This window comes from Plectropomus leopardus, chromosome 2 (assembly GCF_008729295.1).
Source record: "Plectropomus leopardus isolate mb chromosome 2, YSFRI_Pleo_2.0, whole genome shotgun sequence".
NCBI lineage: Eukaryota > Metazoa > Chordata > Actinopteri > Perciformes > Serranidae > Plectropomus > Plectropomus leopardus.
This window is the reverse complement of record NC_056464.1, coordinates 9906764-9920030: the sequence shown is the minus strand read 5'-3', so window position 1 is coordinate 9920030 and position 13267 is coordinate 9906764. Positions and strand designations below refer to the sequence as shown.

General features: G+C 40.0%; 1 protein-coding gene across 1 annotated transcript in view; it reads right to left on the bottom strand.

Moving 5' to 3' along the window:
* The window catches only part of LOC121953106 (retinoic acid receptor gamma-A-like), a 43098-nt gene extending 30400 nt beyond the window's left edge, over positions 1–12698 (bottom strand). Inside the window, exon 1 of the mRNA XM_042500055.1 lies at positions 12570–12698. The gene's annotated coding sequence lies outside the window, so the exon portion shown is untranslated. The remainder of the gene's footprint in view (positions 1–12569) is intronic.
* Positions 12699–13267: the final 569 nt, after the last annotated feature.

The window sequence follows — 13267 nt, the reverse complement described above, 5'->3', positions numbered from 1 at the left end:
GCAGAAATACAGGTTGAAAAAAAATGTTTTGAGAGGAACTGTCAGTCTTTTGAAATAGCATTTGTTGACAAATACCTGCCCCTGTCTCTCATTTATGCTAATAGACTCAGGTGCACAAATACAGGGACAGTATACGTACAGTCAGTTACACAGAGACCTGTCAATTAAAGCGCTGCTGCAAAGCGGCGCTCTTTACCTGTGAAGTAAACTGCTCCACATGTGGAGGTAAAAAGACTGGCCAGAGCAGAGCTCCTTTACAGAGCAGACACATGCAAACATATACATGCAGACACACAACCAAAACAATACCTCTTTAATTTAACAGGTTCCACAGGTTCAGTCTTAAAGGGTCAGTTCACTCAAATGACCTCTTGTGTTCATGTGGTATCTAGCCATGCAGATTCTGGTTTTATTTGTTCATGCTTGGAGATATGTATTTCTCAAACTCCTGTGACCAACCCAACACAATGGAGATGAATAAAAGTTCAATTGTATTCACAGCATTTTTAAAAAATCAGACAGCAACATGAATTTCCAGGACCCGTATCCCAGTTACTCTAGGTCAGGGGTCGGCAACCTTTACTATCAAAAGAGCCATTTCTGGCCCAAAACAAAAAAAAAATCTGTCTGGAGCCGCAGGTAACACAACACATATAGTCAAACTAGCCTATTAATATTATTAATGGGTCTACATAAGCATTCATCAATATGTTTTACCACTATTTATTATTTTTTGTTACATTAACTTTGCAGTGTTGGTGGTAAAAATTAAAATATCTATCCATGCACTGTTATTATTATCTCTATGCACTAATAACTTCTCCACTTTCCTCTGAGACTTCTCCTATCTTGGATTTGGAATCCATAGCTAGTCAGACCTTTTTGATCCAGGACCGCCTACCATTTTTGAAATTTTGCAAAATTTAGCTGAAAAGGCACCAGGGCCACAGAAATATGATGCATATTTTAGTTAATGAAATACATTTTCATATTCTGTGTACAGGCTACATGTTTTTGCAATTGAAAAATTGATTGAAAACTTTAAAAAAAATAATTGCAATTCATTTCCATATAATTTTTAGTCAGAGACACAGGAGCCACTTGAGAGGGGCTAAAGAGCCGCATGTGGCTCTAGAGCCTCAGGTTGCCTACCCCTGCTCTAGGTAATCCACAGACCTCTCTGTCAGCAAACCTCTTCAGTAAAAAGTGGTGCTGTAGTACTGGAGGTTGGTCTTGGTCTCGAAACCACTCTCAAGACCTTTTTTTTTTTTTATTTACTTACTTGGTTTCAATCTCAGACAAAAAAGTTTTTTATTTTATTTCAATATGAGTCAAGATCACAACTGTGGGAATATCTCTAAATTGCGTGCGCACAAAAGAAGTGTTGAATAAAGATGGTTACGATGATTTTAGCTCCTCTGTGTTTGTATTTGTTTAGTTATAGAAAACAAATTGCCTTAGGATTATTTTATCATGGTACACACACACATATATATACAGCATGGCAATAAAAGAAGAGAATTAAGACAAATCTTCAGTGGTTTTCTGTGGGTGTTTTTATGGGAAAGAAGATCTTTCAGATCAGTTTGAGTGCCTTTGGTTTGCAACATTTTCTCATAAGTGTGTAATGCAGTGTGGGATTCACACTGGTCTGATTGTGGTCTTGACTTGTTCGCAATCCCTCAAAGTCATGGTCTTGTCTCAGTTGTCAGTACGTTCTAGTCTTGTTTCTGACTTGGTCTCGGTTCAGGTGGTCTTTACTATAGGACTAGTAGAAAGTAGTTCAAGTGTTTACAACCATTTACCTCTATTGTATTAGGTATACATCTCAAAACCTGGACAAAAATATCCCAAACTGTTTTGAATGGCCCAATACCACTTGTGGTATGCTGTGATTGCTCTGATGAAAACAGGCTTTATTTTGAAATGTGGCTACACCTTATTAAAAAATTCTAATCATAACAGTGTGCTCCAGACTTTATCACTCTGCATCCAAAGACAATGTTTCTGGTTTATAACATTTGAGTGAACTAACCCTTTAAGTACTTGCCTCTTGCAGTCATAGACTGTATGTTGCACACCCTTCTCAATCTAGGATGACAAATCATTGCCGCTTGACGTGCAGTATCGATAGAAAAGAAATCCTTTAGCTTGTAAGTAAGTGTTGTTCTCAGGGAACATCACGCAGTTTTTGTATGTTCATCAAGCACTGATGTCACTCACATGACTTATTTATGTCACATTACGCAATATGACATACTTACTTCTACCCAAAACATGACCTTTCTAAACCTAACCACGTAGTTTTGTTGCTTAAACCTAACGGCAACTGTTTCACATACAATGTGTCTCAGCTGTGCGTCACATAGATATGCTAAAGGGTGCCCTCTGTGTTGCTATGAGACACCAATGAGCGTGATAAAGTGTCTGTATTTGACAGCGTGGGAATAAGGGCCCTTTGCCTGTTCATATGTTTCATGTCTATTGTAAGTGGCTCACTTTTTATGGTATTCTTACCCATGTGCAAATTAATTACGCACACATAAGGAGACAATTTTTCTTTTGATATCAGGATATTTTTGAGTATCAGCAAAATATATACACTCCAATAGCTGGTTTATTAGGTACCCCTATGCTAATGTTAATGCATCCTAATACAACAGCGATGCAATAAATCCTTCATGAAAATTCAGTTGTTCAGCTTTTTGAAACTGTTTTATAGAGGTTTTGATTCGACTCAGAGGCTGCAGTTTGTGGTGCAGTAGAGTTGTATTGCATCACCCTGAGGGGTGTTTCTAATATTTAGTCTACCCTCACTGATATAAATGGGTTGGATAAAACAATTAGACTTATAATCAGGCGTCTGTGCTTCTTTTGTTGGTGTAAAGTTCTTCTGCCTTTTTTGTTATTATGGCAGCAATTTCTTCCCACATACACACATTACACATTCACACACACACACACAGCCCTGAAGTCAATGTAGTGAGTGTTGTTTTTAAAGTCATATTTCCCTTATTGACATATTTTCTGTAGCTGCTTGGCTCTGCTGCGGTTTTTCTTCACTGTGAGGGCCAGTCAGGGAGAGTCCCTGCAACTATTTTCACAAAGAACTTTTGTATTTGAGGATCCGAAAATGTCAAACACAGGTTGGACAAAGTGTGTGGTGATTAAAAAAACTGATTACATACATGGTGTGGAATGGTCACATTTTGCAAAACATATGCGTGCACATGCCTCTCTGAGAGCCGAACACAGAAACATACAAGCACGGACATGCAGGCTGCAGACGTGAACGTACACAGATGTTCTGTGACTTTAATCATGTTCATGGGCGAGTAATCAGTGGAAAACACACTGCGTTCACACATGCTGAAGCACCATTGAAAGCTGCAATTGACCTTGAAGAATGGAGGAGTAAATATAGGACGGAGGATCTCTCCCCACATGCAGGCTTCGGAGTCGTTCGACTTCACTCTTTAACCAATCAAAGACCAAAATCACCAGTATGAAAGCCAGATGTATAAAAGGATCGGGATGAAGAAAAAATAAAGTGTCGAAAGCTGAAAAAAGGGATGGAAAAAGATAGAGGGAAACAGAGGAAAAGAAAGGGAGGGGAAGAACATAGGAGGGAGTTTCAAGCATCTGGCAGGCCATGTGTAAGACATGAACAGTCCTATTAATTAGAGCCATACTGGAAACTGGATTAATAAGAGAAAGAGCAAACTGTGGTAAAGCAGCATGGGAGGAGAGAGGAAAAAAAAACAAAAATGGGCTGAGCAGTTGCAAAAAACATAAAAATAAAGCAACGCTTTTATTTCCACTAATAAACTATGAAATAATGTGCGCCTGAGCCAAGGAATGGTTTCTTTCTCTCTAATGAGTAACGCACCCCCGCCCCCTCGCGCTCCCTCCAGGGGGAATACACCTTGGGCAAGGCAACAAAAGCAGTGCTGTGTCTCCGGGCCTCCAGGCCTCAATGCTGCTTTTATGAGACCTGGCTGGGTCAGGTCAGACTGGGTCACCTGGTCCTGGTCCTGCTGACACACCAACACACACAACTGATGCTCCATTTTCCCAGACGATGGGGATTAAAAACAGCTTCAGTGTAAAAACGCTGGGGCTTTCCACCTCTCTGTCTTTTCCAACAAGCCACTGGATACCCTCAACATTGTTTGTTTCACACAACTTCCATCAAACTTTTAGGAGCGACCTCATTATGTTCAGCGCATTGATGCAACAGTTGTAAACATCTTTCAGCTGTAAATGGTTCAATTGAAAAAAGCATTTTTTAATAACATGTTTCAAGTGCTTATTAGGAGCATCATCTGGACCTAGTTACCCTGGGTGTATAGTGACTAAACTTTATGGTTTTTCCATGCCAAATCAGCTTGAGGTTATAGTTATGAAACTACACACACACTCACACACACACACACAGAAGGTCGTTACTGAGAGTCTGTCCACACTAAGTCATTTACATGTGAAAACGACCTGGGACCAGCATAAATTTGCAACATGCAAGTGGTGCAATATCAATTTTAACTTTGACAGCATCCAGTATACTTGCAACCCTCTGCATGCGACAGGCCTAAAAAGGCTCACAATTTGTGGGCAACAATCTTTTGTGAAAGGTGACACTGCTACTGTTGTAAGCAGCACTTGAAAGATTGCTATGGGCAGACAGCAAAACTCTCAGAGCCAACATCAGGCTGTACCGAAAAGTGCCGTTCATAATGTTAACGTTTAAATTATGAATAAGCATTTGAATGCTGTGTAGCTTTTGCATGTCTATTCAGGCTGTGTACTGTTCATGCATATCCTACAAAAAGTAATGCACCAAAATTGCCACATCTCTGAGGTATTTGGGAAGGCTGTGATCACGTGACCAATGCGCCGGATAGAGTAAATAAGAAAGCGGCCCCTAGCGGTCCAGTTCGGAGGCAGGTTGGGGCGGTGGATGTGTCGAAAAACAGAGGACTTTCCCCAGGAGACCGGTATTCAGAATCGTATGAACTTTAAATTATTTTAAGGTATGTCCTCACCACATTTCTTTTCCTAAATCAAAGTTCCTTTACATTAATTGCATAACTTAACGTTTAGGACGAAGTACAGCCAGTGGCAGACAGGGCAAGATTAAACAATTATTTATACATCAGGTAACAGTATCCAATTGAAAGAAATAATAGCTCCTAGTTTCCTGATCTGTTATGACTGTTTGCACAGGCTTCACAATAGCAGGAACAAAAACAGCTGTATTGCTTGGGTACTCTTGCAAGCTGTTCTCATGCACTGTTGGTATATATAGCTACGAAAAGTAATGCGCCAGAATTACTATATAACTAACGTAATCATGAGCCAGTAATTTATTTATAACCCATCTAATCGGGAAGGCTGCAATGATGTGACCAATGGGCCGACATGAGTAAAGAAGTAAGAAAAGAAAAAGTAGTGCATGTACAGAGGCAGGTTGGGGTGATGGATGGGTTACAAAACACAGGACTTTTTCCAGGAGGCAGGTGTTTGTGTCCCATGTGAAACCGAGGGAACTTTAAGTCATTTTAAGGGAGGTTGTCACTGTGTTTCTTTTCCTTAACCTAACCAAAGTAACATGACTTGTCTAAACCTAACCCATATACCTTTATGTTAAGTATGTAGCTTTATGTTAGTACATGACGTCATTCATGGGGCAGTAATTACATCACTGCAGCAAGGACATTGCCTTTGTACATGGGGCAGCTGCTCCACCAGGTGAGCCACTGGTCATCCTGGCCAGCGGTACTTCTACATGTCAGCATGCATCAACCCATTTTGTCCTTTCTTAACTCTTTAAATACTCTGAGAATCGAGTCTTTGCATGATTCAGTGTTTATCCCTCCTTATTTCTACTGGCATCACTTGTTTCTGTCTTACCCCGAACAGTCTCTTGGTCACCAGAACAAGTGTTGTTTAGATGTGGCGATTGGCTACCCATGTGGTTTAAGGCATCTTGTTTGTCTCTGCTAACAGCTGAATCTGAGAATCAATTAACATTTGGGTGTATGGAAAGATTATCGATACGAACAGTTCTTGGTGGAAATGTCATCGTCTTGACTTGACAGTAAGCCATGTTTAGGGTTTTTAACTATGTTTTAAACTGATTCCATCTTCATTTTTGTGGTTCCGTTTTTCTGATTGGTTACCATCAGGGGACTAAATATAAAGGGACTAAAGGTAAATATTTATGTGCTTATACTGTTAATGTTTCTATTAAACAGAAACAATGTCAGTTATACAACTCCAAACTAGTACCAGAGGGTATAAACGCTCTGATCCACATCACATAATGATGTCCTTTATTTTCATGTTGATGATTAGTCCTCAGTGTTGGCATATCTGATTGATGATGTTTTTCTATCCTTAAAAGAGCGGTCACCCCATTGAGAGTGTGAACGCTGGAGACAAAATAGAAACTTTTTGTCTGAAAATAAACATAACTTTTGGACTGAGAAGGAACTAAAAAGTTGCCTGTCGGTAAATAGAGAGTAAAAAAAAAAAGTTGATTTTTTTCTATTTAGTCATCTTTCTGTTTTCAAACTTCCAGTGTGTGGGTTTAATCCAGAGCGATGTGAGTCAGCAGGAAAATAGGCGGGTATTCAATGCTAAAGTGCCACAGACTTTGTATTTTGTAGTTGCTCTTTTGTTTTGTTGGTTGTGTTATCTTATGCTGTTCTTTTGTGATTGTGAGCTTGGTTTAAACTGCTATTCTTGCTCTTTTATTCTGAAATCTATTGTTGAGCAAACAGTCAAACTTTGTTAGACACTTTGGACTTGCACAACAGAAAAAGTAGATGCGTTTGTCCAGTTTGTGGGTGTATCTATGGAGACATTAGAGCGGCATGGTAGGAAGGAAATCAAGAGGAAAAACTTAAATACAGTCCCTGCATTTAAAAACCACACAGTTTCAGTAGAGAGTGAAGAGTAAACTAAAAGGCTAAGAGTCTGAGTGGATGTAAAAACTCCCCCAAAACAGCCAAATGCAAGGAAAAACATGACTTCAGCAGGACAATTAGCTGTAAACCATAAAACCACAATAAAATCTGACTTATTCTGAGAGTATGCAGCCAGGGATGATCTGCGCTCAACGCACAGAGTAGAAAAAGCACATACTGACACACAGAAACCATTACAGAGGGGAAAAAACACAGGCACCATCACCCACAAACAACATAATGAGATTTTCCAACAAATGACCGTACTATATTTTATGTCAAACTGACATGTAAAAATGTCTTTTGAGGAACACAAATATTGCAGGGCCGTAAACCATTGGTGTCTGACAGCCATCTTAAACCCACAAAATGTTTCTGGCTGTGGCAAACACATATTTTCATTTTATGCAAGCCATTATGTTGTTAGCTTCGTCAAGAATGTACACACATATGTATATATTAGGCCTCAAAATAACATTTGATATCCGTCTTCCTACTATTATTACTCAGAGACATCTTTCAGAATGATAGCCAGACATTAATTTTATGAAAATGATTTCCAATAAACAGGATCTGTACTCCCTCGTCGGGTTTATAGAGGCTGTAAAAAACTACGTTTGATGTTTGAGGGTGACAAAGTTCATAATCTATTTGGTTCCTTTCCTCAAGGGCAATAGTTCCACATTTTTGGAAATATATTATTTTGCTTTCTTACTGAGAGTTAGAGGAGATTAATTCCTCTCTTCTATGTCTGAGCACAGTATTCTCATCTAACTTTTGTACTTCTTTCCCACCAAAATAAGCCGTTACAAGTATGCAATAGAGTGTCTTCTCATTGCCAGTAGACCAGATCTGTATACACAACTCTGAAGTGGACCAGTATGCCTTTCTGTTTTTTGGTTTGTTTGATTTTTGGTTTGTCATGTTCAATGTCATGGACAGACCACAAAACAGGTTAGTAAACAGTAGAAAGCATCATGGAGAACAGTGAAAAAGTTACCTTTTTTTATACCTCTTGCTTTTCCAGACTCTTTTTAAAACTCTGCGTGGACTAAATTTTGAACAATGTTCCACCTGGGCGGAGATGGACAGTACTTTCTAAAAGCTCATCATTGCATCGTGCTGGCAAAATGGCCAAAATTAGTGCGTTGTATTTCCATCTCTGTTGATTGGAGCCAATCAGAGCTGTAACCTTTCCTATTAAATAGCATATTAAAGCCAGATGTAAGTGGCTGTTTGTGGGTTTTTTGTCCAGTGGGAAAGGGGTTTTCGTAAGACAACTGATAAACATGTTTTCAGAAAATCCTCCTTTAAATTCACTCCTGAACTTGGATCTACAAATGAGTCTTCAATCCACAGCACGTGTAGTAAAACATATGTCTCCAAGTTACAGTGTTTGAGCCATTTCCTGCAGCCCCTAAAAATTTCCATTTTTTTTTCAAGCACTTGAATGCATCACTAGAGCTGGCATCTCACAATCCTCTCATTAACGGCAGGTGCGCTGAATTAGGAGTGAAGTCGCCAAGAGGATACACTTTTCAACCACATTGTGTTTAGTTAGATCTCAGTTTTATTGTTTGATAAATTAATTTCATTGATTTAAACTTTGTTTTTTGTAAAGGCATGTTTATTTTTGATGAATGTTTGTTTGGGATTTTTTATTTCGTTTTGCTGCGACAATCAGGCCAATGAATTTCTCCTCATCCAGCAACTCTCCTTATATACTGCAAATCAACTGACACATAAAACATCCTGGATCATCAAACAAACAATGAGTACAAGCAAATACAGCCAGCTGTTCAAGTCTGTATGGTGTCTGTGCGCGGCTCTTTTTGAATGAGTGACTTTCAGAGAAGTAAAAGATTTTAGTAGATTTTAGTAGGCCTATTATGAAACAACTTAAAAATTAAAAAGCAGAGGATGGAATAGCAAGGGTCATTTTCAGCTTTATAAATAAATCCAAGTTTCCGGTTAATTTTGTACAGTACATGCTTATTGTTTTCATGAGTTTTGTGTTTTCTATTTATGTGGTTTGTTATTAAAAGAGTCTGACATCTAGAATAGTGCTCTATAAGTAAAATGTATTTAAAGCTGAAACGATTAATGACTAGCCATTGACAAAAGAATTAAAGGATAACAATTTTGATTAAGGATTTATCATTTACTGCATTTTTACTCAACCCTTTGAAACCTGGACAACGTCACTTTCCTTGTGCTGCTTACAGACAACTTTCACAAGTATTTAAACCTTTGAACCCTGAGCAAATTGGTGTGATTTCTTTCAGAAACATTAGAGAAAGGCAATCAGCAGCTTGGTTATAACTGTTTCACAAATTAGTAGATGCAGAAAAGCTATGGGAAAATGTCTGCATATGGAAAAAAAGAAAAAGTAAAAGAAAAACTATATACTATATACTTGTCATAGTTACATATTTTAAGTTATGTTACAAAATGTTAATATAGTTTATTTTATGTTTTTAATTTTAATTTTGAAAACACTTTTTCCACATCATTTCCATGTTTGCTTTTTTTTAAACTTCATTTTACTTTGTTGTTTTGTTGTTGTTGTTTTAAACTTTTTTTCAGGTGATTTTCTTGCATTTTTTTCTAGTTTCTAGCAAATTTTTGGGTCATTTCTTGTTTCATTGCTCACTTGGTCCCATGTTTGAGAGAAATCAAGCCAATGTGCTCAGGTTTCAAAGGGTTAAAACTGCCGAACAGTCACTGGTTCTAAATTCTTAATGTGTATGTTTGCAGTTTTTAAAAAAAATACTCTTCAGTAATAGTTAACTGTTTTTTGGTTTTTGCTTGGACAAAACTGGCAATTTGACGAAGTCGGTTTGAGCTCTGTGAAATATATACCAAACAATGCTTCAATTAATGTAGAAATTAGAAATTATTCTGACTGTTAACCTGGATCAGTTGTAACCTTAACAACAACTTTGCTTCCTTGGGTTCCTTGGGATATTCACACCGTACTGAAGTACATGATCGAGCTCCAAAAATCATCCATGCATCTTCTCTCAGTAGAAAACGATCAGCGAGTCACCATAGGCGCTCTCCACCTCGTTCATTCTTTACTGTCACCTGACTCTCGACTAACTTCACTTTACTTTTGTAAGTTTGTTATTTAACTGTCCGACATACTTGGAATAACACAGTGTGAATTGGTGGTTACTGCTAATGGGGATGATTTTGATGATAGTAATGCTTCATAAAACACACAATGTTGTCATTATGTGGAGCCAACCCTGTGGGCTGCCGGGGGTCTCCAGGTCGGAGCCGGGGTCAGCCCCTGTCGCTCCAGGCTCAGCAGCGGGCCATGGGTCAGGCCTAATTGAAGCATTTGGTAGGCAGCTTTTCATTTAGTATTAAAGTAAAACTTGTTTCTAAAGACTGCTGAACCCCCCACCGCGTATGTCTCACAAACACTCCAAATCTGTGTATTGCTGTTGCTCCGCACAGAGGATTAGATGTGTGTTTAAAGGGACTTGTGGCCTGTGCTGAAGAGCAGCCCCGGGGCCTCGATTAAACACACTGAGAAGCTCTTTGAGACACATTCAGCCTCAGATTTTTGTGAAAAAGTGCAGCGAAAGCATTAATGAATGTTACAAGTGATTTCCAAATCTCTGAAGCCAATTGGGCACGTCAAGCCGAACCGCAGCCAGTGCATGGTTCTCAGAATAACTGTGCGGACGATATTCTGCAGAACAAGAAAACATTTGTGTCTTCTGCTCTCAAAAACAAGTAGCAAATGCTTGCTCCTTTGTCTTGGAAGCTCCAAGTTTCCATTTATGTTGAGCAGGCTGAGAACAACCCTGTACAAAATCAAACTCAGCTGACATGCACCAGCAAAGATGGATTTTAATTATGTATATATATATATATATATATATATATATATATGGAATTAAGAGGAGAGAGAAGTCAGTGAGACTGTGAGAAAGAAAGAGGGAGCGGAGCCAGGCAGCCTCCTCAGCCTGAGGGGCTGTCATTCTTGAAAAGTGTAGAGAACAAAGATGAGATTGCAATGCAGTTAAAGGAGTTATACCCAAACACACCCAAACCCATGCACACACACGTTTTCATCTCGAAGTTTCTTCTCCAGATGATGAAACTAAAAGAAAAAAACAAAACAAAACAAAACAAGAGCAGATGCATCCACCTTAAATGTTAGATCTTGAAAAAAGCTGAAAATAATCTGACCTGGAATCAGAGAGTTCACTCAGTCGCCGACACCGACAGAGAAAATGGCCAAGTGATGAAAAGCAGGGTAAAATCAAACCCATTCAATCAGAAGAGAAGAAGACGACAAAGAGGAGTTATATTAAGCCAGTCTGTCACTGCTCTGCAGAATCTCTAATATACTATGTTAGCGTTTCCACCCGGCTGTTTGTGCCCTGCTTATAGCCTTGTCCACCTATTCCTGTGGACGTGCTGATGAGCATTCCTGCGGACATTAAAGGAAAATTAATCTGGAATAGATTTGTCAAGAGTTTGCTACAGCGGCTCGCAACGGGGGCCTTGCATTGGAGTGCATAGGCGCAGAGTGGCATGCTCAGCAGTGTGGTGTTAGCGGACAGACGCGGAGCAGCTCGGATCAGCCGGGGGAAGAAGCACTTAGCAGATGAATAGCATCTTAATCACGACCATCAATCAAGCAATGCATGTGTATTTATACAGCACATGTCGCACAAAGGATGCTATTTGAAATGATTCACTGTATAAAAAACGGGGTCAGCAAGTGCATGCTCAATGCAAAGCAGTGATCAGACATACTGCAGACTGTCTTGTGATATCCGGAATGGCCTATTTCACTGTTTCCATCGCGCTTATGTAATTGTGTGGATGGAAACCTGTTTACATAACCTTCAGGGGGGGGGGGGGGGGGTGACTGAGTGTGTTCATACACCAGGTAGAGCAGACCCACTCAGCCATTTGTGATGTTGATGGAGTGATCCATCAAGTCTGACAGCCAGTCTGTTGGCTGGGAGCCCGCAGGCTAACGCAGCCACTTTGTCTGCTGATAGAAAATAGCCTGAGATGGTTACCAAGCTCACCTGTAGCACTCCACCGACATGCAACACTACATATTTATGTCCCTCTTTAAGGGAATTCTAGTGTCCATAACACTGTGACGAGGACCTTATAACCTTTCAGCAATAGTGAATCAGAGTTTATGACGTCCGGAATAAAACACACAGATGTGCATCCATCACCGGGACAAAACAAATGACACACACACATCTTCACAAGCATTCATCTCCTCTCGTGGAGCGACCTCGGAGCACATGCAAGTGCTGATCAGCTTTCATTCCCCTCCTTAGCTGTTTCTGTTGTTCTTTCTCCCTTCGCTCGAAATCTCTGTTCTCAATTAAAGCTGTCCTCAGGAAACTCAATCTCTCCACTGTCCCAGAAACATACACACACAAAGAGAGAAAGAGAGAGGGGGAGAGAGACAAGAGAAACACACACACACATCTCACTCATGCTCTGACATGCCTGTTTTCTCACACACACACACACACACTCACACAGCCAGCAGAAGTTATAAGGAAAAGAAGATCTTGAGAAAAAATGGGATTGAAAAGCCAAACTTACCAGATCACAGTGTTAGTGAGGGTGAGTCAGTGCAGAGCTGAGCGGGGAAGGAGCGTAGTAGTTGTGTTTGTCAGTCAGAAGTCCCTCTCACGGCGACGATAGAGCTCAGCCTGTTGCATTCCGCCTCCCTCTCCTTCTCCCGTCCCTCTCTCTCTCTCTAACACACACCCTCTCTCCCTCTCTCGCTCTCCTCCTGAAATCATTGTGTACTTTGATTCACAAACCCTGCCTTTGTCACGTGATCCAACACTTCAAATATACAGCACATTTTTTACCAGCCACAGAATGCCCGAAGGAAGAAAAAACAGGGTCCAGAAAGCTTAGGTTTCAACTTGCTGCCCACCCCCTTTCTTCCCCTCTCTCTCTCTCTCTCTTTCTTTGTCTCACAGTCTCTCTCTTTACCTCCGCTCCTTCTGCACTGTACTGTCAGTCAACGCTCTTTTGTTGGATTTTCTACTCCGCAAGTGTTTGTTTTATATTTCTAAATTTGTTCCTCCCATACTCACCATCCAAAGATAGGCCTACACACACACACACACACACACACACACACACACACACACACACACACACACACACACACGCATGCACGCACACACACTGATGAAACAGTCATTAACTCACAGACATACACAAACACGCATGCTGCACAGGGCTGCACACCTTTGGGGATATCAGTATCAGCGCTTGGCTTTCGC